The sequence below is a fragment of the Canis lupus genome, chromosome 6 (assembly GCF_003254725.2).
Source record: "Canis lupus dingo isolate Sandy chromosome 6, ASM325472v2, whole genome shotgun sequence".
Taxonomy (NCBI): Eukaryota; Metazoa; Chordata; class Mammalia; order Carnivora; family Canidae; genus Canis; species Canis lupus.
In genome coordinates, this window is record NC_064248.1 from 22,636,179 (window position 1) to 22,664,115 (window position 27,937).

General features: G+C 43.5%; 1 long non-coding RNA gene across 3 annotated transcripts in view; it reads left to right on the forward strand.

Moving 5' to 3' along the window:
* The first annotated feature begins 13,896 nt into the window (after positions 1-13,896).
* Positions 13,897-27,937, forward strand: part of LOC112640249 (uncharacterized) — a 47,034-nt gene continuing 32,993 nt past the window's right edge. For all 3 annotated transcript variants that reach the window (XR_007411239.1, XR_007411240.1, XR_007411241.1), the window contains exon 1: positions 13,897-14,035. This is a non-coding gene — a long non-coding RNA (uncharacterized LOC112640249). The remainder of the gene's footprint in view (positions 14,036-27,937) is intronic.

The window sequence follows — 27,937 nt, forward strand, 5'->3', positions numbered from 1 at the left end:
AAACTAAAAAAATTAGTACATGTAAGGATGTCTACAAAGTCTGTTTTGGAAATATTAAATGCTAAGCAGCATCAGCATTCACCACCCCCTCATTTTGTGTGTACCCCCTAAGTATGTTCTAGTCTGGGGAAATCCCAGCTGAGAACCCCTTGGTGGAAGGATTTTCCCTTGTCTCATGGCAGACATTAAAAAGACTCCAGCCAGCCTTTTCCCTGCAGGCGACTGGGTTTTAGCAGGCTTCATCTGTATTCCAGCCGGGGAGCCACAACACAGAGCAAGAAATTCACATGCACATTTGAGATTCTGTGAGCCCTGTTCTCCAGACCATGATCTGTAGGGAGGGAGGAGCCCTTCCTGCTGACCTGAGCCTCTGCCCTTCCTCCTCAGGGGTTGTGTTCATTGGAAGGAGAGCTCAGTTAACGGAGGTGCTCATCCACCCCAGCTAGGACCTTGCACATGCTCTGCATACATAGCCTTGGAAGGCCCAAGAGGTTACAGAGATTAAGGCCTTTTCCCACTTCCCTGGCCGCAGCAGTAGATACAGGTCTGTTTCTTTAACAAATTTCCACTGTATGGTATTAATAGAAAGAGATGGAGCTGGCTCCCCACCCTTGTATTATGTGATATCATGAAATCATCCCCTGGCGGAGGAGGGATGTCATTGTGAGTAGTCCTCTCTCCTTGAAGTCTCTGGTTTACATCCGGCTCATTATTACTTCCCAAGCCCCCAGTGCTCTAAAATGCTTAACAGAAAAAAATATTAGAGCATAAGAGAAAAAGATATAATGTTTAAAGGAATAGCATAGATGATCCCAGCCTTTCTCAACCTTTTTAAATTTTATATTGTTTTCTTCCTGGGCACACAGGCTGTGGCATAGATAAGGGGTACAGAGAATGACTCAGAACACAGGCCTTGATGGCAAACAGATTTTTGTCTATGTCCCAACTGAGTTGCTTCCTGGCTGTGTGAGCTTGAGCATGCTGTTAATCTGGTCATACCTCAGTTTGCCCAACTGTAAAATGAAGATATTAGTCACAATTGGAAAGAGGTTGTTTGAAAGTTAAAAGAGATAGGCAAACTTGACATGCTTCTCTACTCTTAGATTCTGGAACACTATCAGGTGCACTGCCACTCTCCTCCCACCTGATGGAACTATCTCATTCCATACAGGAGGAGACAAGACCACATACAAACTAGTGACAGAGCCATTCTCAGAGTGCAGGTCTCCTGATCTAGCCCTTGACTTGTCACTCTGTCACCCTCTTAAGAATCTCTCCACATCAACGCAGTGCCAGCTTTCCAAGTGTTGACCAGACAAGGTCAAGATACCACACCTGAAGGGTGGCTGATGCATTCTTGCTGTCAGGAATTTGACCTGTGACATTCAGTCTCAGCTGAAGTGGCCAAATCACATGTAGAGAGGTTTTCACATTGAGTAGGGGCCATGTGAGGGAGGAGTGTGTGTCACAAACAAGGGGCAATTGTGAAGAGACAGTATTTATAATGTAAAGAAAAGATAAAATGTAGATGATGGGGAAGCATCAGGAGATGCAGACAGTCCAGAGAAAAGCAGGCATCCAAAAGCAACTGAGAGCAGAAAAACCCTGGTCCAGAGTGGCTACTCAGAAGGTGTTTATGGAATGAATGCTGGAGGGGTGGAAAGAAACACTTGGAACTTCAGGTTCTGCTTATCCCCAGGTGCCCAGTCTCACCAAGGCCAACCTGCCTGTGACTCCTGCTCTTGGATTTCTGGGAGGCTTGCAATGCTTTATGCCTCTCAGGCATTCTAAATAAACCTCCTCACCTTATCTATAGGCTAAATTCTACTATCCATAATAGGAGATGCCCTGCTACAAAGTAAGGGGCAGGTGGTGAAGGTGTAGAAGGAGGAAAGAATGACCTAAGGACAGGTGGGAAGACAACCTGACAGCCTCTTTCAGGTTGAGCACTGTTCTGGTTACTCATTTCTGCTGTAACAAAACACTCTAAAGCTTAGTGGCTTCAAACAACAAAGTATTTTTATCTCTCATGGTTCTGTGAGTTGACTGGACTTGGCTGAGTGTTTCTTGCTTGGGGTCCCTGATGCAGTTGCACATAGATGGTAGCTGGGCAGCAGTCATATGAAGGCTTGATAGGGTTGTATGTCCAAAATGTACACTTACATGGCTAGCAGTTGATGCTGGCTGATGTTTGGAATCTCAGCTAGGGCTCTAGGCTGGGGTGCCTACACCAGGCTCATAGTGTGGCTTGGGCTTCTCAAGGTATGGTGGCTGGGTTCTGAGAAGGGGCATCTTGAGAGTGAGCATTCCACAAGGTCCAAGGAGAGGCTGCAAGGCTTCTTAAAACTTTGCCTTGGGACTTGCCCAGGACTCTTGCTGCATTCTGTTGGTTCAGCAAGTCACTAAGAGAATTCCAGATTCAAGAAAGGAGAAATAAGACCCACATCTCAATAGTAGGAGTGTCAGAAAAATGTGTGTCCATCTTTAATCTACTGCAGAGTCCAATCCAAATAAGCATGAAAATGTTTCCCCAGAATCTCAGCAGAGATGATGAGGGTGCATGGACCCTGGGTGGGGGTTTTGCAGGGTAATGAACCTGAAAGGATGGGGAGGAAGAAAGGGGCATAGTAGGGCAGCCTCCAAAGACCCCTCATTCCTCTAATCTTCATCATTCTCATGTTCATCATCATTAACTTGTTAATAAAATTAGCTAATATTCATAGAATGGTTTCTATGTGCTAAATTGTCCACAGCAATCCAATGGGGTAGTGACTATTATACCTAATTCAAGGAGGAGAAACTGAGCCAAAGACAACTAAATAACTGTATCACATCCACAGGGCAAGTAAGCAATAGCACTGGGCTTTGAACAAAAAGAATCTAGCTCTAGAGTCCCTATTTTCAACCACAATCCTGCACAGCCTAACATTATTGCCCAACTACCAATTACTGAGCACCTGTTATATCTCAGGCCCTGTGTTAAGTCCTTTGTTATCTCATTTAATACCAAATGGAAATGAGGAATATGGCTGGAACTCAGCTCTGGAATCCTACAGCGGGTATAATTGCCACTAATTGCACCTGATTAAGCCTCCCCTGCCATTCATTTTCTATTGCCTGTGCCTGGGATTTACCAGTGGTTAGGGGAGTGAGTGACTATGTCACAGTATGAGCATTAAAGACAGACAAGCCAAGTAAGCCCTGCCATTCAGGCCACCAAAGTGTGACATGGCTCGGAGTTTCACAAGGCAGCCATGGGGGCTGAGTGTTGGAATGATCTATGGCTTGATGGCTACGGCTCAACTGGATCTGGATAGTGTAGCTGTATCATTGTTTAAAGAATTCAAATATAAAATATTATATGTATATAATAAGTAAGGTCATGTGTGCTTTTACTGGGGTGCCTTTTTTTGACCCTCTCATGCACCATTTTGATGGATCAGATGAGGAAGTCTTGACCATAAACAAAGACGGTGTGCTCTTAATTCCCAGAGATGGGGAGATCTGTTGTCAAAGAGACTATCTTCACTCTAGAATTAAGAATGGACATGTGGGCTGATTAGCCTTGCTAATCTCTCCAAGCATGGACAATCCCTTGCTTACTTAGGTCATTGCACAAGGACACAGTGATCAATAAGGGTCTGTGAGGAATGCTACTACCAGGCTCCACTGCAAGGTGCTGAGGAATTGATTCCAACCTCTGAAACTGTCCCTGGGGGGCAAGCATGGTGGCCTCTTAAATGGCAACAGTGTCATAATCCACAGAATCCATTAGAACAGAACTTTGTTGGGACAGCTGGGGGGCTCAGCAGTTGAGCATCTGCCTTTAGCTCAGGGTGTGCTCCTGGGGTCCAGGGATCGAGTCCCGCATTGGGCTTCCTGTGAAGAGCCTGCTTCTCCCTCTGCCTATGTCTCTGCCTCTCTCTGTGTGTCTCTTATGAATAAATAAAATCTTTAAAAACAAAACAAACAAAAAACAAAACAAAAAACCCCACAGAACTTTTTGTTGCTGCTTGGGTCAGAGACAGTGGTTGGTTTACTTTTGTCACAGGTTCTACGTACAAGCACCAACATCTTAATGAAGCTGAAAGACTTGATTTAGTTTGACAATTAAACCAAACACACTTATGCTTCATTCTTCAACTTATTTGATTTCCAGATAGGTTGGAAAGCAAAGCCAATGCTGAAGATTCTGCATTTGTAGTGACTTTTGTATGAGTTTCTATTGTGGTTTTTAGCAGCACCTGGGTTAGGGAGGTGGTGGCAGAGGAACAGGAGATTGAGAGTGTGGGTGGCAAGCAGTTAGCTAAAATGAGGGATTGTGGGGTCTAGGCTGGCTGGGAAAGGTTGTAAAGCCAAGAAATTCACAGGCTGAGAAAAAGAGAAGGACAAGACTCTGAAGGCATCAATGTTATTGGCGCAATGTGAGAGAGTTTGCAGCTGAAGAATTAGCATTTATGACATGAGGCACTTCTAGGAGATGCTGAGAAGTTCCAGATATGGCACAAGTTGATACACGGGAGACATCACAGTTGTGGGGTTCGAAAACTAAGGGGCTTTTTGTTGGACAGGTCATCTCATGGACACTGAAGTTACCCATGGTAGGGATGTCAGTGATAAGGCTATAGGGAGAGGTGATCAGGCAGCATGAACTTCTCTTTTGCATGGGGTTGGAAGAGTTGGTAGGGAAGGACACAGTGATCAATAAGGGTCCATGAGGAATGCTACTACCAGGCTCCACTGCAAGGTGCTAAGGAATTGATTCCAACCCCTGGAAGGGGTAGGAAGAAGCTTCTCTGGTGGGGAAGAAGCTCAGGATAAAGTAAGGTTGGGAAATATCTAGAGGATAGATTATCTTTTTTTAAAACATTTATTGGGGCACCTGGGTGGCTCAGTCAGTTGGGAGTCTTCCTTTGGTTCAGGGTCCTTGGATTAAGCCCCACATTGGGCTCCCTGTTCGGTGGCAAGTCTGCTTCTCCCTTTTCCTCTCTCTCTCTGTGACCTCTCTCATGCTCTCGCTCAAATAAATAAATAAAATCTTTTAAAAAAATGATTTATTTATTTGAGAGAGAGAGAGAGAGAATGAGTGGGAGGGGCAGAGGGAGAGGGAGAGAATCTCAACCAGACTGTGCTGAGTGCAGAGCTCAACATGGAACTTGATCATGACCTAAGCTGAAACTAAGAGTCCTAGGCTTAACCAACTGGGCCACCCATATTCTCCTAGAGGATAGATGCTCTATGCTGTTTGCATCTTAAATGGTGGCCAAGAATGACAGAGCTATCTGGTGGCATGAACTGCCTTAAGTTTCTGGCTCAGGCTAATACTTTTGCAGGAGTCCAAGAGATGTTGGCTGCTTCTAACTTTTGCTCAAGATCTCAGTTAGTAGGTCTTGAAAAACAATATGTTCCAGAAGCAAATGAGGAAGTGAGTTGGGAAGCCACCATGGTGGACCCAAGTCTTACCTGAATGACACATAAGCACACATCCTTCTGTGGAATCACTTACCTATCCTCTTTTTATGTTTGTATGGAATTTTGGAGTGAAAAAAGTCCCTGATGGCCTCTGAGCCCAGAAGAAGCTCCCTTCCTATAGAAATTTCTACCACAACTTCTCTTGTACTGATCTAACCTACCTTATTCCCTCTAGGAATGTCAGTGGTGTCCACAATTGTAGTTGTGTTACAGATGCTTCCCAAATGGCGAGGGTCTTCTTTTTGGATCTTTGACCTACTCCTGATTACCCACAATTTTGTGTGTGTCTGACATTTGTTAGGGAATAATTATTTTAGATATTAACCAAGGAGTCTCTGTCCTTCCTTGTCCATTAAGTCAGGGGCTTTTATCATCTCTGAGGAGGAATGGTACAGTAGAAAAGCAGGTGAGTGCATGCTATTTGGGGAGAAGGGTCTGGAAATAGCTGAATATCTGGCCAGTGTAACTCTGCCATGGGAGTGAGCAGATCTCAGCAAGGATTCTGCATAGACAATGAACAATGGCCAAGGCAGGAGGGAAGCAGGGTGGCTTGGAGAATGCCAGTATGGGCGGTGGACAGTGACCAAGGATCAGATTCACCCTTGGTACTTGACCCTTCCTGCCTCCAGAATTTAGGTATCCTGCTCATCCTGGGAACAAGCTGGAGTGGGGCCTCTTTGAATTGCTGAGATTGTGTTTCTACCACCAAAAGAAAATGGGGCTTAGGATACCAATAAGATAGGCTATAGAACCATCCAGAAAACTCAGTTTGTGGACTGAAATTCTTACCTCTGGGGAACATTCTGTTAGGAATTCTAAACATCATGCCTTTTTCTTTTTAAGAATTTATTCATTTGAGAGAGTGTGTGTACATATGAGGGAGGGTGCAGAGCGAGAGGGAGAAGGAATCTCAAGCAGACTCCATGCTGAGCACAGAGCCCCTCAGGGCTTGATCCCACAACCCTGAGATCACGACCTCAGCTGGCATCAAGAGTGGGACATTTAACCAACTGGGCCACCCAGCATCCCTAATCATTGTGCTTTAGATTAAATTGCATGTGTGCATACTGATAGCAAGTGTTAGAAATAAAGCCTCATTTCCTCAGGGCAGTGCTGTGGCTCTGAGAGAACTAGGGGGGTAAAGGAGGTGGCTTTCAGAAATCACTGCTGGTTTTTTTAAATGATGGTCCCTGTGACAAGAATGAAGGAGGAGAAATGTAGATGAGAAGGGCTTAAGGGAGAGAAGAACAGGGAGGGAGGCTTGCTTCAGGAGATCTCTTTTAAGGGTGGAATTTCTGAGAGGACTAGATCTTCTACTGGAGAGGACAGGGCCAGCCATCAAGGCAGAGAAAATTCTGATATCAGGCCAAACCAGCTTGCCTCTCATTTCTCCTAGAGGTGAGCCACTGGGTGGTTCAGAGGAGGAGCGGGTGTCACAATTCTTTTAAGCATGGAGGCTCTTGGGTGGAGTTGGTGGTCAGGGCCCTTGGCCTCTGGAGCTTGGCCCTCATTAGCAGTCTCTGGTGCCCCTGGGTGTGGATTGGAATAGTTTAGACATAAATGCTGCGTTCCTGATTGACTTGTTTCCATTGAGTCCATACCTATTAGGGATCTGTTGGTAATTATCCAGCTTCACTTCAGCCCCTGGGGGCCTGTATTCTGCAGCAGTAATGAGTCTGAGCAGCCTCTCTGGCATAATAAACAGCACTGGAACGGGCACAAGGGCACTGGCTTCCTCTCTCAATAGGGCGACTCGGGGCTTCAAGGACGATGAAGAGACTCACGATCACAAGCAAGCTTTAATTGCTTTTGTAAAACTGCAGATGAGTAGCAGGCATTGAGATCCCCTGAGCCTCAGTTGAGAAGTGAGATCTTTATTCGTTTTGCTTGTTTAGAAAGTAGTGGGGATTAGTCACAACAACAACAGCTATCATTGAGTGAGTATTTATTATGTGCCAGGCTCTGTGTTAAGTGCTTTCTATATATTATTTTATTTAAAACTTATCGCTACCTTATGAGCTAGGGGTTACTGTGATCCACATCTTACAGTAGGAGAAGCGGAGGGTCTTAAGAAATGATGTGATTTGCCAAGATGGTACAGGATGGATCTGGTTGTAAATTTGGGGATCCTGGGCAGGATGTAGGGGTCCTAGACAGGAGGCTATGAGGAGTCTATTCCGGTTCCCTTTGTCTTCAAGCTTGATGATGGGGTGGCTAGTTAAAGGACATGGAGGCAGTGGCACCTGGGTGACTCAGTGGTTGAGCATTTGCCTTTGACTCAGGGTGTGATCCCGAGGTCCTGGGATTGAGTCCTGCATCAGGATCCCCATAGAGAGCCTGCTTCTCCCTCTGCCTATGTCTCTGCCTCTCTCTGTGTGTCTCTCATGAATAAATAAATAAATAAAATCTTAAAAGAAAAAGATGTGGAGACAAAGTGATATTTTCATATATGAAATCATTGTCACAAGCCTTCCTGTCTCTCCTAAAGGAGAGAAGACACCAATAAAATCTCCTAAAATCTACCTATTGAACAATCCCCATGGAAGTTACTGGAGGAACCCCAAGAGTTCACAACCCCTGAAGAGTAGTAGCAGGAGGTCCTAATAACCAACATACAATATCTAGGAAAGAGAGGCTTTTAACGTAATATAGATAATATGATTTTTTTTTTTTTTAAGGAAAGAAGCAGCTGTATGCACCAGTGGTTGAAACGATGTATATAACCATCTGAGTGGTGAATTCTGGATGAAATTCTTATTTTTATTTTGTATAATGAACCTATTTTTAGTCTAAAATAATCTCTGAAAGAGTTATTTAAAAAGAAAAAACAACAACAGCCATTAAAACTCTCTCCTAAAAACTCAGCTGTGGATATAAACCATTTCAAAGAAAGTGGAAGTGAAATGTAACATCTTTGGTTTTATGGGATAAGCTAAAGCTGGATTCAGGAAAAATAATTGTCTTAAATGTTTTAGCCATTAAACAAGTAAAGAGAAAACAAATGAAATGAATATTGACCTCAAGAATTAGGAAGAGAAGGTCAACAAAACAAATACAAGGAAATCAGGACAGCACTTAAAAAAAAAAAAAAAACCCAACCAAACTGAAGTAAAAAAAAATCTAAGACCAGAAAACATTGATAGCTAAATATAAGACCTGGTTCTTTAAAACAGCCAGTGAAATAGACAGACCTTTGGGAAACTAAGAAAATAAGTAGAATTCAGAATGGAAAAGGAACCAGATGTGTGGAATTAGAGGATCTTTTATAAGAATTACCAAAGGATATACTACAATATATTGTAAATGAATTTAAAAGTCTGGATGAATTAGCTTCTTTTCAAGGAAGATACAAAATGAGTGAAACTGACTTAAGAAAGAAATGGAAAATGTAGATGGACCAGTAGCCCTGAAAGAAATAGTGAAAGGTATAAACAAACAAAACTCCACTTCTCTGAAAGAGTCAATGCTCAGATAATGTTATGGATGAGTTATTAATTAATTAATTAATTCATTCATTCATTCACTTATTCATTAGAGAGAGTGTGCAAGGCGGGTGGGAAGACAAGCAGAAGGGAGAGAAAGAATCTCCCTATTTCAGAGCCTAATGTGGGACTCTATCTCAGAACCCTGAGATCATGACCCGAACCAAAATCAAGAGTAGGATGTTTAACCAACTGAGCCACCCAGGTGCCTCTTTGTTTTTATTTTTAAATTCTTATTTATTTTTTTGTGTAAGTAGGCTCCATGGCCAATGTAGCGCTTAAACGCATGACCTCAAGATCAAGAGTCACATGCTTTACTGACTAAGCTAGCCAGGTGTACCTACAAATGAGGGTTTTTTTTTAAAAATATATAAATAATAAGTCATTTCCAGACTACCTGAGTAGGTAGAGCAAACAAAAAGAAGAAAAGTTCCTCAAATTGTTTTATGAAGCTAGCATAACTGATAGCAAAATCTGATTATAGACATCACAAGAAAGAAATATTACGAACCAAACTTTCTTATTAATACTGATATAAAAACCCTAAATAAAGCATCATCAAATCAATTCTAACCAAATCTGTTCTAGCACTAACAGTACAATAAAGCATGACCCAATCAAGCTTAGTCTTGTAATGCAAGGATGGTTTGATATTAGGAAAGTTATCAACACATCTGATTATATCAATAAGTACAGAGGGAAGCCAAATGATCAACTCTGTAGATTTTGTTTCAAAAATGAGTAGTCATTAATATGCATTTTTCTTAACTACTCTAGGTAAACTCAGAATAAAGAAGTACTACTTCCTTAATAGGATGAAGAATTTCTATCTTAAAACAACTTCCACATTAACTTAAAAGCAAAATACTAGACATAATCCCATATGGTCAAGAGCAAAAAGAGATGCCAATTATAATCCTCATAAGATCAGTATTTAATACTGCCAGTTTTTAAGCAAAGATTTTCAAAAATAATAATATCTAGCTGGAGACAATCTGAGATGTGGCCTCTTCTGGGCATGCTACTTGGTGTCTCTTCAGATCTAATTTAAAAAGTTGAACATTTGAGTTACACAAATTGTATGTTCTTGTTGATGCAATTAAAACAACTGACATAATTCAAGCATATAAAATAAAATTAATAAACTTTTCTTCCCCTCAACAGACTAAATATTCCTAATACGCCTTGTTAAAATGTTGTATATTATCTTCCATATTTTCCTTTGCTTATATAAGCAGATGGAAACATATGAGTGCTTATGGAAGCTCTCTTTAAAAAGTGGGGAGTATGGGACACCTGGGTGGCTCAGTGGTTAAGCGTCTGCCTTTGGCTCAGGTTGTGATCCCAAGGTCCTGGGATCAGGACCCACAGGGGGCCTGCTTCTCCCTCTGCCTATGTCTCTGCCTCTTTCTGTGTGTCTCTTATGAATAAATAAATAAAATCTTTTTAAAAAGTGGAGAATACAGTGGCTCAGTTGGTTAAGCATCCAACTCTTAGCTCAGGTCATGATCTTGGGGTTGTGAGATTAAGCCCTGCCTGGGGCTCTGTGCTCAGTGGGAAGTCTGCTGGAGATTCTCTCTCTCCCTCTTCTTCTGCATTTCCCCTTGCTTACATGGGCTCGCTCTCTCTCAAAAAATTTAAAGGAACAATAAATTTTTTAAAAAGTGAGGAGTACAAAAGATATTGTTCTTTGGTTTACTTTTATTAGTTATCAGTTTACCACAGATATCCTTCCAGTTAATACAAAATACATGATTAAAACCAATGCCCATTAAGCATTTGTTCAGTAGTTAAAAAGGAGAGTGTCTGAGGAAGCCCATTCACAGTAGTATTCAGCCTCTCTCTATGCCCCAGCAGTTTGGCTCTGGCCCTGAACTTGCATGCTCCAATATGCAAAATAATATCCCTGTAGTGATTTGGACCCACTTTCCTTAGACAGCAGGTTAATGACCATCTAATTGTTAGTTAAGTAAGCCTCTTGAGGGGCTTCAACCCTCCTTTAAATGGCTCAGCACATTTCTTCCAGCCACATTAGAACCTCTCTTTGAGGGTTTTGGTGATTAGGATATTCAGTAACATTTGAGTCTCCTGGGGATGCTTTCGTTGATGCCCTAGGTGAGTGTTTAGGTGTCTCACCCCATAATCTGGCTCTGAATCTATTATGGATGAGGGGGTGGAGAAATGAGCACTCATGCACAGTATGTGAAACTTTGGTACAAATTTATGTGGGGTAACTTGTGCATCAAAACTGGCATACTCTTTGACCAGGTAGTTTAACATAAAATATTATAATATAAATAAATAAATTTATCATGTAAATAATACAAATAAATAACCAGAGCTATGGGTAAGCTTTTTCTGGACAATGTATTTACAATATCAAAAAATTAGAAACAATCTTTATGCCCATCACCAGGAAATATAATTATGGTACATTCATGCAGTGGAATTCTATGTAGTTGTTAAAAACAATGTTAAAAGAAAAATGTTTACATCCCAGGAAAATAGTTATAACATGTGGTTGTGGGAGAGACACAATTTTGAGATATTAAATACTATATTTGCACATAGGCATGGGTAAAAATATTGAAGGAGTGTTTACAAAGTTTCCCACTTTTATGCATAACGGTCTGCTAAAAGTATCTTTGGAGGTTGGTTCTCTGAAAGTGAAACTGTAGGCTCACATATCACAAAGGATTTCTATTCCTAGAGAGCTAAAAACAATGAAAATCCTGACTTATGGTTGCTATAAATCTCATATGAAGGAGGGGGTTATTTAGAGATGCTTTTCCTGAGTCTGGGGTAGGAGGATTGTTGACATCATGGATCACTCAGTAGTGGTCACTGAGTACCTACTTTGTACTCACGCCTCTGCTGGGCACCGGAGACATGCCAGGGCACGAAACTGAATTCATTTCTTACTCTCATGTAGCTCATAGCCCAGTGGGTGGGACACATCTTACTGAAATAACTACATGAATGAATCATGTCATCAAAGAAAAGAACACATCAACTGTCCCCCTTAGGAGAGACATATGGGAAAATGGTCTTGAGCATCTTCCCTTACCCAGGACCTGCTGTCCCTTCCCTACTCTTCCTGGGAGCCCGCCCAGGCTAGTGGTTAGGAGCCCCCAACCTTAAATCTTGCACCTAAACACTCATCTGAGGCATCAATGAAAAGATTCCTGGGTGGCTCAAATGTTACTATACATTGTACTCACCAAAATTCCTCTCAAAGAGAGGTTGTTGTTGTTATTGTTTGCTTGTTTGATTTGTTTTTTCAGAGAGGGAATGAGTGGGTGGGGGGAGGGGATGGGGAGGGGGAGGGGAGGGTCAAAGGGAGAGGGAGGGAGAGAATCTTAAGCAGGCTCCATGCCCAGTGCATGACATAGGGCTCAGTCTCACAACCCTGAGATTATGACCAGAACCAAAATCGAGAGTCTGGAAAAAAAAAAACAAAACCAAAAACAAAATCGAGAGTCTGACGCTTAACCAGCTGAGCCACCCAGGCGGCTCTCAAAGAGAGGTTCTTATGTTATGTGGTGGTTGAAAAGAATATGCTGATGATCCATTTGTAGAAGAGGGATGAAATGCTAGCCAAGTGGCAGAAGAAACTGTCATCTCATTGTCTTAGTGGCAAGGGATAAGTGGGGCCCTTGCTGACTGCCTCCTCACCCCTCCACCCCCTGGTGCCCAAACACAGGACAATTAGAGTAAGGCTCCCTGCCTAGGAATAGAGCTCTTGAGGCCACCCCATGGAGAAAGCAAGGATGACAGGTGTAGGAGAAAGAAGGGGGAGGAGAAGCTTCATGAGATACCTCACAGTTCAGATTAGGCCTATTTGTTTTGTACAGCAGGTTTTTAAAAGTGAATTAGTTACCAGCATTTAAAAATTGGTGGTTTGGGGCAGCCCAGGTGGCTCAGTGATTTAGCACCGCCTTCAGCCCAGGGCATGATCCTGGAGACCCGGGATCGAATCCCATATCAGGTTCCCTGCATGGAGCCTGCTTCTCACTCTGCCTGTGTCTCTGCCTCTCTCTCATGAATAAATAAATAAAAATCTTTTTAAAAATTGGTGGTTTTATTTTAAAATCCAGATTTCTATCCTCTTTTGGAAAAATCACATGATTCTGGCAATACTGGTTCCATATCCTTGCATTGTAACAGTTCCCAAGAGCTGCTCTGGTCCTTTAGTTTACCTATAATTCACTTTGTGTCATCTTTCTAAGCCCTGTAATATGACTGCCAAGTTCAGCTGCATAGATTGTGCACTGCACAACTTCAGGGGGTGTCATTCCCACAGACCAATATGAACAATGTTCCCTCGAATTGTGCAGTGTGGTGAAAACAGATGCTCTTATTTTACTTGCATTTTGGATCTCTAGATTAGGGACTTTTATATATAATGTGCAATTTGCACAAAAGCCATATTTAAGAAAGTCAAGGGCCACTACTTACATCTCCATATATAGCAGTGCTTATTTCTGGCTGGTGGCATTATGGTTGAGTTTTATTCTCTTTGTGATTTTCCATGTTTTCACATTTTTCTGCAACAAACATGTATTCCTACTATAATCAGAGAACAGGAGGGAAACGACAATAAATGTTACATTAAGAAAAAAAGCAAATGAGGTGCCTTAAGATTCTGGCAGGAAAGAGAGCAGAGGCCAGCATCTACTTGCAAGCGAGAGGCTGGAAGCAGGCAACGAGAGGATTTCTAATGAGGCCAAGAGTCCAGGGAATGAGCCAGAAGGGGGCTGTGATTACCATCCGAATCTAACAGCCTTCTTTAGAAATTACTAAGTGCACAGTGTCCTGGGAACACAGGGAGACACAGAAACGGGCACAAGAGCAGGGTACACGGCCCTAGGAATGTGGATTGAGGTTTGCTTTCCTTTCTCTCTGTCCACCCAAAGGAAGTGAGCATAGGCTTCGAGCTTGGGAGAACTTGAAAAATTGCCAAGCTGTGGCTGGTGAATAAAAGTTCAATTACAATTGTGCTTGTTAATGAAATCCAAGTGCTACAGCAGGGAAGCTAGCAGAAGCAGCCCTCTTTCCTGAAAGCACAGACCGGGAAGCTGGTAAGGGTGGGGCTGGGAGTGGGGTGCTGGGGAGAGCAGTTAGGTGCTCCCCTGGGCTGGAAGTGCTGGGGGCGAGAGTGATTTCAGAAACAAATTGCGTTCAAGTGAGCAAGCTGTAAACCCTTTTGTACTTCAGTGACCTCATCTGTAAAATAAGGATAATAATGCCGTCCTCGTGGGATTATCATAAGAATGAAATGGTGTTACTAATACAAAGTTAGTTCCCCTTCCCCCCACACCAAGCTAATTCAGTATGTGGAATATTGAGAACTTGCAGAAGGCAGACCACTGTGCTAGGCTCTGCAGGGAGGAGCGGACAGGGGGATCAAGATACAGCACCTGCATTCTTTATGTATGTAATTTTTTTAACATGACTTATCCCATGAGATAAATATATATTTTTTAAAGATTTATTTATTGGTTTGTTTGAGGGGAGGAGGGGCAGATGGGAGAGAGAGAGAGAGAGAGAGAGAGAGAATCTCAAGCAGACTCCATGCTAAGCTGAGATCATGACCTGAGCCAAAATCAAGAGTCTGGTATTAACCAACTGAGCCCCCCAGGCACCCCAAGATAAATATTTTTATAACAAATTTGTTTTTAACTTTTCATTAGAAATAATTTTCAGATTCACAGAAAAGTTGAAAAAATGGTATAGAGTTCCTATGGACCCGTCATACACCTTCCCTTAATATTGATATCTTATGTAATCCTAGTCTAGTTTTCAAAACCAGGAAATGAACATTAGTGCAGTTCTGCTAAGCAAACTGCAGGTCTTACTCAAATTTCGCCAATATTCCCCCCTCCCCTGGTGCTTTTTCTCTGTTCCAGGATCCTGCATTGCATTTAGTAGTTATGTTTCTTTTTTTTTTTTTTAATGATTTTATTTATTTATTCATGAGGAACACACACAGAGAGAGGCAGAGACATAGGCAGAGGGAGAAGCTGGCTCCCTGCAGGGAGCTCGATGTGGGACTTGATCCCAGGACCCTGGGATCACGAACTCAGCCAAAGGCAGACATTCAATCACTGAGCCACCCAGACGTCCCAGTTGTTATGTTTCTTTTGTTTCTTGTCTTTCATAATCTTGACACTTTTGATGAGCACCTGTCATACGTTTTGTAGGATGTCTCTCAATCTGATTTTGTCTGATGTTGTCTCACGATTGAATTGAGGTTATGCATTTTTGGTGAGAATACCACAGAAGTGGTGTGTTCTTCTCAATGCATCCTACCCAGGGGGCTCATGATGTTACTGTCTCTTAGAATGACTTTCTTAAAAAACAGGTAAGTTGACTAGCCTGATGTTCACAGACCAAGCAGAATCATGGACCATGTGAAAATGGTCTTGGAAGCAGGAGAGATTTATAGATGTTAGAAATGCAGGATTGAAATTAGGTAAGAGATCATGGTTGCTTTGGATTTAAGTTGTTATTTAAGTTGTTATTTAAGTAGGTGTGACCTAAGCTAAGATCCTTCCAAGAGAAAATACAGAGCTTTAGGGTCACTGATTCAGTAGCAGAAGTAGCATTAGGAAGGCAGGGGGACACAGTGGGACTAAGGCTTCATCTGCAGGGGCAGCTGTACTCAACTGAGCTGGCTGTGGCCATAAAGGAATGTGAGCCTTGTGTGGCCTGATCTTGCAAGTTTTTTAGAGCATTCAGTAATGTGGATTTCCATGTGAAATGGACTTTAAAAAATTATTTATTTATTCATAAGAGAGAGAGAGGCAGAGACACAGGCAGAGGGAGAAGCAGGCTCCACGCAGGAAGCCTGATGTGGGACTGGATCCCGGGACTCCAGGATCACGCCCTGGGCCAAACGCAGGCGCTAAACAGCTGAGCCACCCAGGGATCCCTTGGACTTATTTTTTAATTATTGTTTTCCCCCAGTTTTATTAAGATATAACTCACATGTAACATTGTGTAAGTTTAAAGTGTCAATGTAATGATTTCTTTTTTGTGTGTGTGATGATTTTATATAGATATATATTGCAAAACAATTACCACGATAAGGTTAGTTAACATATCCATCATCTCCACATAATTATAATTGTGTATGTAAGGACGCCTGGGTGGCTCAGCAGTTGCGTGTCTGCCTTCGGCTCAGAGTGTGATCCTGGAGTCCCAGGATCGAGTCTCACATCGGGCTCTCTGCATGGAGCCTGCTTCTCCCTCTGCCTATGTCTCTGCCTCTCTCTCTGTGTCTCTCATGAATAAATACATAAAATCTTTTTAAAAATTGTGTATGTAGTGAGAACATTTAAGATCTACTCTCTCAGCAATTTTCAAGTATGTAATACTCTGTGGTTAACTAGTCACCAACCTGAATGAATATTAGCTCCCCAGAGCTTGTCCATCTAACTGGAAGTTTGTACTCTTTGACCAACAGCCCCCATTTCCCCCACCCCCAACTCCTAGCAACCACCTTTCTACTCCCTATTTCTATGACTTTGCTTTTATTTTAGATTCCACATAAAATGGAGATCATACTGTATTTGTTTTTCGGATTTATTTCACTAAACATAATGCCCTGAGGCTACATCCATGTTGTCACAAATGACAAGATTTCCTTCCTTTTTTGGCTGAATAATATTCCAGTGTGTGTGTGTGTGTGTGTGTGTGTGTGTGTGTGAGAGAGAGAGAGAGAGAGAGAGAGAAAGGGAGAGAGGGAGAGAGAGAGTTGGAGAGAGAGGAAGAGAGTTTCTTTATCTGTTCATCTGTTGACAGACACTTAGGTCATTTCCATATTTTGCTATTGTAAATAGTTCTGTGAGGAAACTGGGGGTGCAGATACCTATTCGAAATAGTGATTTCATTTCCTTCGGATGCATACCCAGATATGGAGTTGCTGGATCATATGGTAGCTCTATTTTTAATTTTTTGAGGAACTTCCATTCTGTTTTCCACAGTGGCTTCCATCAATTTACATTCCCACCAACAACAGTCTGGAGTTCTGTTTTGTCAAACCTTGCCAGCATTTGTTATTTCTTGTCTTTTTAAAAAATTTTATTTATTTAATCTCTACACCCAAAGTGGGGCTCAAGAATGGCACGTTCTACTGACTGAGCCAGACAGGTGCCCCTCTCTCTTGTTGTTTTGATACCAGCCATTGTAACAGATGTGAGGTGATATCTCACTGTGTTTTTGACTTGTGTTTCCCTGATGATTAATGATGGTGAGCATTTTTGCTTGTGCCTATTGGCCATTTGTATGTCTTCTTTGGAAAAATGTCTATTCAGATCCTCTGCCCATTTTTCCTTTTTTCTTTCTTTCTTTCTTTCTTTCTTTCTTTCTTTCTTTCTTTCTTTCTTTCTTTTTTTTTTTTTTTTTTTGCTATTAAGCTGTATGTTCTTTACATATTTTTTGGACATTAACCGTTATCTGATACATGGTTTGCAAATATTTTTTCTCATTGTGTAGGATGTTGCCTCTTTATTCTGTTGCTTGTTTCTTTTGTTGTATAGAAATGTTTTAGTTTGATGTAAATGTTGCAGATGAATTAATTCAAAAACAGTAAGAGCAACCCTTTATGGGCCAAGCAAAACATGTCTTTTTGCTGGGTGTGGTTCACATACCACCTCTGGGCAAGACGAGCAGAAAGCTGAGAGATTATTATATTTGAGGTAGAGGAGGAGAGAAGTCAGCCCCCCAAAGTTAGAAGTCTTGGCCTGATGGCTGATGTAGCAGGGAAGGGCAGCACCCCAGAGACTGATTGCAGGGTAAGGAAGTAGCGTAAGGTAGGGATGTCAACACTACTGAAAACTGCAGAATGGCAAACAGTGTGGCAGAGACTGTCAGAAGCCTACTCCTTCTCCTTAGTAACAAAATTCAATTTTCTCTTGTAGATAATCTCTTGGCCATGTGATTAACTGAGTGACTACTGAGATGCAAGAGGAAATAGGTAGGGTTTCCAGAAAGTCTCCTTAAAAAGTAAGGGATGCATGCTTCTTTCCTCCTATCCTTCCTCTGGTTGCCTAGAATATGGATGTAATGGCTAAGCACAAGCAGCCATCCTGGACCATGAAGTGACTAAGGATAATGGAACATTAGGAGGCTGGGTTGCTGATAACCAAGGAGTTACCAGAGCAATCCGGGACTCCTCTTTTTTTTTTTTTTTTTCTGGGACTCCTCTTTTCAAGACCTCTTACTTTTGCAAGAGAAAAATAAATCTCCATTTTGCCCAAGTCACTGATATTTTGAGTCTTTTGTTGCATGCATCTTGAGCAAGGAATGAGGAAAGGTCATTTGGAGAAGATAGTAGTTTCCATCTAAGGTTAAATCAGTGTTTCTCAAAATGGGCCATATGCCACCAGACATCAAGGCCACCCAGAGTGGCTATGCGTGTCCTAGGGGACCACCCCAGATCTTCTAAATCACCCTCTCTGGAGGTAGATCCCAGAAACTACATTGAAACTTGTCTCCTAGTGGTTTTATACATATTAGAATTTGTGACCTAGAAGAAGGTGTATATATAGGGAAGGAGGAAGGAAGTAGAGTATTAACCATTTGCCTAAATCCAGTTTTCCTGAAGTGGAAGGTTATTATATGCTGCCCTCCTTGTGGGAGAGTTATATATCCCTGCCCTGTTAAGCTCAAGCAAAACATTGAGATTTGCTTCTGTCAATCATATGTGAGCAGAAGTGACATGTGTCACTTCTAAGCAGAACCTATCAACATTAACACATGGTTTACCACATTTCAGTAATATTCCAGTTGAGGGCTGTATTATCAGCCTGGGTCCTAGGATGAATATGATATGGAGTGTAGCTGCACTCAATGTGTGCTGGAAATGTGGAGTGACTGAGAAATAACCTCTATGTTAAGCCACTGAGAGTGGAGGGTTTTACTGCAGCAGAACCTAACTCATTCTGACTGGCAGCAGCAATTTTTCTATTGACCGTTCACCTAGCTGACTCTATATGTCAATCTACGGCCATTTTCTTCCATTGGCCTAAGGAAATTTTTTACTTAATTTTTTTATTTCTTTGAAACGTTGTCTAAATTTGTACTGTTTCATTTTTTTTAAAGATTATTTATTTATTTATTTATTCATGAGAGACACAGAGAAAGAGAGAGGTAGAGATGCAGGCAGTGGGAGAAGGCTCCATGCAGGGAGCCCGACGTGGGACTCGATCCCAGGTCTCCGGGATCACACCCTGGGCTGAAGGGGGCACTAAACCACCGAGCCACCCGGGCTGCCCTGTTTCATTCTTTTGGATGTCTTTTCTCTCTTCTGTCTCCTGAATAACCTTTCTTTAATGTGTGTTTCTCCCCCAAAATATTCTCAGACCTGCTGCATTTTGTATAGGATTTACCAAATTCATTCCTTTTGATTATTTTTGTCTCCTTCTTGAATTTTGTTTTGTTTTGTACCGTGCATGCCTGAGTATATTTTACAAGCTAAAACCAAATTAATATGTAGCTGGCATTCTCACCTGTTTAAGAAGGCATTGCCTTTTGACAGCAAGGATGAAGACATGAGATAGAGGGGTTCAGAATTGCATTGAATTCCACTCTATTTTATTTTTCAAGATACTTAATTCATAAAGGAATTCTGGGATTATGAGACACTATGATACATACAACATTACTACCAAATGTATTTGTTACTAAATCATAAAACTTTACAGGAAAGGCTCCAGACAAGCTAGCAAAAAAATCACTAATGAATTTGAACATTCATTCATTCAACAAATATTTATTGAGTGCCTCAAATCTACCAGGGGTACAGCAGGGATAAGATGGGTGGCTGTCCTCGTGGAAGGCAGAGAGGCAGGGTTTAGGGCCAGTAGCATGACTGAGCAATTTAATTCATCCTGCCACCCTGGAGCCTCAGTTTCTCTATCTGTAAAATGAGGATGATCATAATTCACACAGTCATATAAGAAATGGATGAGCTCATGACACAGAGTTGGCAGAGAGCAAATGCTTAAGAATTGGTGGCTTTCTTGGCATTAGACAGATGGCTTAGAGGAAGCAGGGACCATGAACAGAGGTTGCTTTTCTAGAGGAAAGTGTGATGGTGGAGAAAGAAAGGTGGTAGGGGGCTGAGGGAAAGGCTCAGGACACGCAAGGATGCTTCCCAGCAGAGAGAGGATGGAAAAATACTGAAGACTCAAGAAAAGTGAGACAATAGGTAGAATCAAGCCTTGGAAAACCCAGGGTGGTGTGGAATTTAGGGCTTGGGGAGAAAAGTTAGATTGAACCCATGAGGTAGGATGCTCTGCGGAGGCAGTAGTGAGCCTCAGGGCTAGAGTGTAAAGGTCCTCAGGGATCCTGAGGCAGGGAGGCAGAAGCTGAAGGGCTCATTGGTCTCTGTAAGGGAGAGGACACTGATGTGGCAGCTTGAAGCGGTTGGGAAGGTTGGCAAAGTAAGGGTAGCTCTGGCCTGATCCCTTCCCTCTGGTTCTTCCTGTGGGGTCAACAGGTACCGAGAAACCTATGGGATGACGCTGGCCAGAAACACTCTCTTCTTCCTTGGCTTTTTAAGAGATTGCCTTCCTCCCCAGCCCCCTAAAATTTCATTTTTAAAGAACTCACATGATTTCTAAACTGAGAAGCATGACTTTTTTTTTTTTTGCCCCAGGCTTCCTAGGAACCTAAAAGCAGGCAGGCTGTCACTCTGTCCCCAGAGTGCCTGTGCAGGAGGAGAATCTGGTCAGCTCCCCATCACTCAGCCCTTTGATGATTTGCCATTTGCCCTTTGTTTGAGAAAGGCCAAATGAGTTAACCTGGCTTACAAGGCCCATGGTGACCTGGCCTCACTTCCTCACCTGCTATACCTCACCTCACCTCCTCCCCAGAAGTGCCTCAGATTTTCCTATGCAGAAGGTAAGGCTCCTGTCCCCAAGCTATAACAAGCTTTTACAGTGGCATAAAACCTTACAACACTTTGCCGAAGATTGAGACCACCTCAGTTGTCCATCTCAAAGAATGGAGGTAGTGGGACCAAAATTAGAAGGAATGCATTCATTGGCTTCTCTCATTTTCTGCTCCAGCTATATAGGAAACCTGGCTGGGTTGCTCTAGTAACTAACTGATGAGGGAGATTTTGTGCCATGCTGATGCTCACCCCTGGGCCTTTGTCCATGCTATTCCCTCTGCCTGGAACATATTTCTCCACCCTTCTTAGTCTGGGTAATTTCTGCTCATCCTTGGGATTGTAATTTGAATGGCCCTGGCTCCAGCAGCCTTTCTGGCTTCCCTCCCCTTTCAACTATGCGTCCATCCTCATTACAATTGCCTGCTTAACCGTCTGTCTCCTTCACTAGACTGTAGGAATGTTGTGTCCCTGGGCCTGCAGCCCAATTCTGTGCTCTTGGCACAGAGCATAAATCAATACACGCTTGCAGAATGACTCACCCAATGAAGGAAGGAATGAATGAATTCAGTGGTTGCCCAAAAGAAACAGTGACCAACTCTACCTGCAGGTGGAGGTAGTTGAACAGGCAGATGGGAGTGGGAAGGGCATTTAGGAGCTGGAAGGTGGGAGGAGGAGACAGCCTGGGTTGCTGGGAGTGGTTCCTTACCCCTCATTGCCAAAGTACACCCCAAGGTCTTCCCCTTTGTGGCTGGTAAACCATGTTCTACTTAAGAGCTGCCTTTCGAGGTTGAAGTTGATTTATTTTGGAATGTGGGTGAGGTCCAGAGTTAACAGCCAAGAAAGAATTCTTGAGACATCTTTGGTGGTAAAAAGGTGGTTTTATTAAAGTGCGGGTACAGGACCCATGGGCAGAAAAAGCTGTTGCACTGGGGTTTTAAGGGGTGACTGACTATATACTTGGGAGTGTGTGGGGGGACCCAGGTAAAAGGAAGGTTTTCAAAAGAACTTTTTAAAAAAGATTTTATTTATTCATGAGACACACACACACAGAGAGAGAGAGAGAGAGAGAGAGAGAGAGAGGCACAGACACAGGCAGAGGGAGAAGCAGGCTCCACGCAGGGAGCCTGACATGGGGACTCAATCCCTGGACTCCAGAATCACGCCCTAGGCCGAAGGCAGGCACTTAACTGCTGAGCCACCCAGGGATCCCCTCAAAAGAACTTTTGTATGCTAAAGAGGACATTCAAGATATTAGAGGCCTTGCCATTGTCAAGTTAAGGTTATATTTCCTTCTAGTAAAGCATTAACATTAAGACAGTTGGAAGTTTCCTTCTGGAAGTTAGGTTATTGATAAGAATGCTTTTTTTCTTGTAAATCACTAAGATGTTTTGTAAACTGAGCGAGATTCAGGTCTTGCTGGACTGTGATCTCTATTAGTTAACCATTTGTTTTTCCTTCCCTTAGCTTTAGGGCAGCCAGGAGTGCCTGAGGAATGTCACACCTATCCCACCTGGGAGTGGGGGGGGGGGGGGGAGGCACTTGGGGGGTGTCAGCTTGGGCTTTGCCCTCAGCTTGCCTTCTGTGCCCTCATCAAAGTGATAGTCTTATTCAAAATATGGGTGCTGAGCAGTCACCTAGTGATTAAATCAAGACCATCCGCTTTGGAGTTGGACTTTCCAAGTTTAAATCCAGGCTTTGCTCCTTGCTGGTTGTGAGGTCTGGAGCAAGTCACTTAACTTCCCCTGAGCCTCGGGTTTTTCCTGACAAATGGGCATTATGATAATAGCACCCACGCCCTTGCGGAGATGCTAAAAGTGGCAGGGGAAGCGGAGCGCTCAGGGGTGCCAGGCACGCAGCAGGGCGCAGGCACTTGGGGATGATCCGTCGGAGAGGTGGGAGTTAGTCGGGTTTGGGGGCATCAGGCTCCCCTCCAGCTCACCCAGCCGGGGGCACAGGCGCTAAGCTCCTGCAGCCTCTCCGTAGGCGAATACGAGGAGGGGCAGCAGAGGTTCCGGGGTATCCAGCCCGACTGGGGGCTTGATGGGAGGCTTGCGGGCACGCGGCTTCCGCTGCTCCCCCCTCCTCCGGTGAAAGCAGCGCTGCGGCTCACAAAGTGGCCCTTTAAATGGTTTTTATAGCGGCATAAAGTGCCGGCAGGCTGCCGGCTGGGTCCCTCCCGTGACCTCCGAGCTGGTGGTAAATTGCCTCTCCTGGCAGAGGCGGCTGTGGGCAGCGCTGGGATCAATAGCCGAGCCTGGCTTGCAGGGGCCGCTGGCCGGTGCAGCTCTGGCCTGATTGCGGGCCCTGCAGCGGGGGCTGGGGTCAAGGAGGTGGACAGGCAGGGCTGCAGCCAGGCCACCGCGAGGCCCCATCCTGCCTGGGAGGCTGGGGTCCCTGGGTGCTAGGAATCCTGGGGTCAGAGGGAGTGTGTTGGGGGGCGGCGCGGGCAGAGAAGGCACTGGATCCTGGGTGTTAAGGGAGGCTGTATAGCCTGAGCCGGAGGCACCTGGCACTGTCCCCTTCCAGCCGGAGGGCCATGCAGGCGCTGGTGTCAAATTAGGAGGCTGTCATATAAGATAGTGATTGCAGACGCCAGCCCTGGCAACAAGTTTGGGTGTGCGGTTCTGCCTTTGTCTCTGCGACCTTGAGGAAGTGACTTCACTTCCAACCTCCCCTTCTTATCTGCAAAATGGAATTAGGAGGTAGCCCTCCGCAAGTTGATGTGCTCTCACAGGTTTGGCACATACAGTTCATGTCCAGGCTGCTGTGATCTGGATGCTTGTGCCCCCACCCCATTCATATGGAGTCGGCTACCCAAGGCCGTGGTATTAGGAGGTGGGGCCTTGGGGGGTGGGGGGAGACCTCTCCATGGGATTAGGGTCCTCATGAAAGAGGACCTAGAGTGCTCCCCCTCTCCTTCCAGCATGTGAAGACACAGTAAGAAAGGGGCTTGTCTGTGAAACAGGAGGAGAGCTCTCACCAGACACCAGATCTGACCGTGTCTTGATCTTAAACTTTCCAGCCTCCAGAGAGAAATAAACTTCTGTTGTTTATAAGCTCCCTCAGTTTATGGTATTTTTGTTATAGCAGCTGAAGGGACAAAGACACAGTCTTATGGCCCTGCAGATATGACTAATCGATGGCTGCAGTCTTCACCTAAGCGTGGATAGCCTCAGCCTTTGCTCTCAGAGCTGCCTAATCAGAGTTGGGCTCAGGATGAAAGCTAGGGCCCATCACTGACCTTGGGCCTTGGCAGACCAGGTGCCTCAAGCCACATCACAGTTACACCCTCTTACTCTCACCTAAGAATGAATAGCCCTGCACTTATTACCCATAAGCATGTTCCAGTTTTCACTACACTAGAGAAGTTTGTGTCGGCCAATGTGTTTACACGTAAATGTAATATCTCTCAGACATAATTTAGAGGTAGATAAAGTACCTGAGGACATTTCATCTGCAGAATCTAATGAACTTCATCAGATACTTACTTAAATGGAAACTTTGGTGTATCATTTGCCTGTTAGGACCTATCATGAAGTTGTAATAGCTCATCAGATTTTGGAAATTGGATGAGAAAATGTATGTAAAGTACTTGGCACAGTACCTCGAATGTGGCGTGTGCTCAGTAAAAGTTAGCTAGCACTAATACTAAGATATCAGGGACTGCAAGCCATGGGGTGTGAGCATATATCAGTGTTTAGTTAGGATTAGGTTCTGCTGCATAGGTAGAAACTACTCTGTTTGATGAGGCCATGCCCATACCTGACCTACTTCCCTTCCAATCCCACCCTCCTAGCCACACGAGGTTTTCTTGAGAGCACAGCTAAGAAACTACTTTCATGTGAATCCCCTTGTTTTGAGGCCTGCTTGTGGGGAACCCATTCTAGGATAACTACTAACACTCACTGATATTGGGACCAGTCAGGTTCTAAGCCAGTTCAACTGATCAGAACTCAGTAGCAATCTTATCCCTGCTGGTCATGCTCACATCAATAGCAGCTAACATTTGTAACAGTTACTACAACAATTGCTTGACATATTTGAACTGATTCAGTCTTCAGAGTAACTCTGTGAAGTGGATAGATACTCTTATTATTCATATTTGCAGGTGAAGAATCTGAGAACCAGAGAGGCCAAGTGACTTGCCCACAGCTAGTAAGTGGTAGAGCCTGAGTTTAGATCTAGGCAATTTGGCTCTTAGAGTTTGGGTCTTAACAGTACACTCTAGTCAATCATTACAAGGGACTCAGGAGAACTCAGGCAAGGGATGTAAGATAGGGGACTGGAATGTTCAGGATGGCTTCTTTGTACACAAATAGGTACCTGGGCTGAGATGGCTGAAAAAGCTAGATGTTAGCTGGCACCCCTGCTCCCCTGCCCATCTCTTTTTGTCTCTCTGCCTCTCTCTCTTTTCACTCGAACTCTACTTCTGGCTAGCTTGGGTTTCTTCATAGCATGGAAGTTTCCAGGTAATCTGACTTCTTACATGGGGTTTGGCTTCCACCCAAGTGTGTAGCCAGAGGCTATTCACCCCCTTAAAGGCTAGACCAGCGGCACCTGGGTGGCTCAGTGGTTGAGTGTCTGCCTTTGGCTCAGGTCATGATCCCAGGGTCCTACATTGAGTCCCTCATTAGGCTCCTCACGGGGAACCTACTTCTCCCTCTGCCTATGTCTCTGCCTCTCTTTGTGTCTCTCATGAATAAATAAATAAAATCTTAAAAAAAAAAAAAAGAAGAAGGCTAGACCTGTCACAGCATCATTTCTGCCAAATTCCACTGATCAAGTCAGTCATGGGCCAACCCAGCTTGAAGGGGAAAGGGAAAAGACACCATCTTTCAGCTGGAGGGGTGGCCAAGGATTTACTTTACCACAGGCTATGATGTAAGAAAGATATAAAGTTTTATTGTTAAGTTACTAGGATGTTGGGATTGTTTGTTACAGCAGTTGGCCTCTACCGACAAATACACCCTGTCATAATTCAAGTGTAGGGGCTCATTTACATCTTTTGTCCTATAGAAAGGAGTCCCTTTTACAAGGAGCATCTAGTAAATGAAGCAAAATTGAGAGAATTGAAGACACTGTACATGGAATAATTTCTAGTTCTTATGAAGACCTCCTTTTTTCTGATCTTCCAACTCCTTCACATGGAAGGAAAATAAGTTCAAGTGAGAGATATAAGGACTCATATTTGGTTCAAAGAAAGATTTTATTAAGGAAATCAAGCTGGTAGTCAAAATACCTATAACCAGACTGTCTTGGAAGTAATGAGCTTCCCATCACTGAGAGGTGTTTGAGCCGAGGCTGGTGTCACTGGATATTGGAGGAAGATCCCAGTCATCATTGCTCTCATCCCCAAGATGAGTTATATTCAAACCTTGTGAGATCCCAGTTTGGTGGGAAACTCCTATCCTAGAAGACCTGGTTAGGAATCTAAGTTCTACAGCATAGTAAACAGGTAACTAAGGAAAATGAGCCTTCATCTTTCTAGGAAGTTCCAAGGCCAGGTAATAAGAAACTGGTCCTTGGCATTTGATAGGAATAATGTATTTTGTGAAAGTCTTTTGTGGTCCACTGTGAATTTCTCTAGAATAGGAACAATACCTTAAACATACTTTGTTCCATCCTTCCTATCCCTCATCCCCAACATCCAGTGCTTCAGCATGACCTCCCATCCCTAGCTCCAAAATACACCCTGCATGGGTCAACTTCTTGTCATCTCTCCTGCTTCCACCTTGGTCTAGGCCACCATCATTTCCTGCTTATAGTACTATACCAGTCACCAAACTGGCTTGGCCAGGTATGTGTTCATCTCTCCTCCTGCAATCCATTCTGTACATTTGAGGCTGAGAGATCATTTTGACATGAATCATGTACACTCCTGACTAAAACTCTCCAATGGTTTCTCATGGTGATTACAATAGAGTCACAATTCCTGTTATGACTAGAGGCTTTATAGGTTAGGATTTCTTATTTCATTGACTTTGTCTTGAAAACAACTTAAGCTCAGCCATACTGGCTTTCTTCCAGTTATTCACACATCCAACACAATCCTACTTGCTTCTCCCCCTTCACAGAATGCTATTCTCTCTCATCATCTTATTGTCATCCTTATCCTGCTCAAGGTCACCTCATTAAGGGACCTTTTCTGATCAGCCTGTGTAAGATAGAGACCCCTGGGGCGCCTGAATGGCTCAGTTTGTTGGGCATCTGACTTCTGATTTCGGCTTAAGTCATGATCTTGGTGTCTTGGGATCAAGCCCTATTGGGCTCTGTACTCGGCATGGAGTCTGCCTGGGATTCTCTCTCTGTCCCTCCCCCTGCTCACGCTCTCTCTCTCTAAAATAAATAAATAAAATCTTAAAAAAAAGATAGAGACCTGTATCATTTCCCACCACCCTACACTGCCTTAATTTTCTTTCTGTCATCAATTTATCTTCTTAGTTATTTGTTTATCTTATGTCTTCTTCCATAAAATGTTATTTCCACTAGATGCCTGGGCGATCTTGCCTTCGTGTTAGAGCCTAGAACAGTGGCTGGCACAGAGTGAGCACTCAAGAAGTATTAGTGAAATGCATGAGAAAATGAACAAATATTTGGCACTCCCTCAGCCTTTAGCTCAGAGCAGGCAACCACTGACTTTGTTGAGGGACTGAATGGACTCCGAGATTGGCTGTGGCTTCAAGTTGTTGCTTATGTTATGAGCCTATATTTCAGTACATGCAGCGTGGTGATTTTATTCTTCAGAGGGGTCTTCAAAATCCAAGAAAGAATTATGTAGGAAACCACGGGGTAGGGTCAGCCCTGGGGGCTCCCTGGGGGGAGCTGCCCAACTCTATCTTGAGCTTCCAGAGATTTCTCCACCTGCCTCCTCCCTGGATCACCTTGCACACTCTCGCATGAACATCTGATCCAGCAAGGAGATGGTGGGAAAGTCAGTATCTTCAAGGCTTGATTAAAACACCATCCACACTCTGAGTGTGTTGGCATGGCCCTGAAAAGACAGATTGTCTGAGTGGATATAACATGTAGTCAAGAATTTCTTAAGTAAAAAAAAAAAAAAAAAAAAAAAGAATTTCTTAAG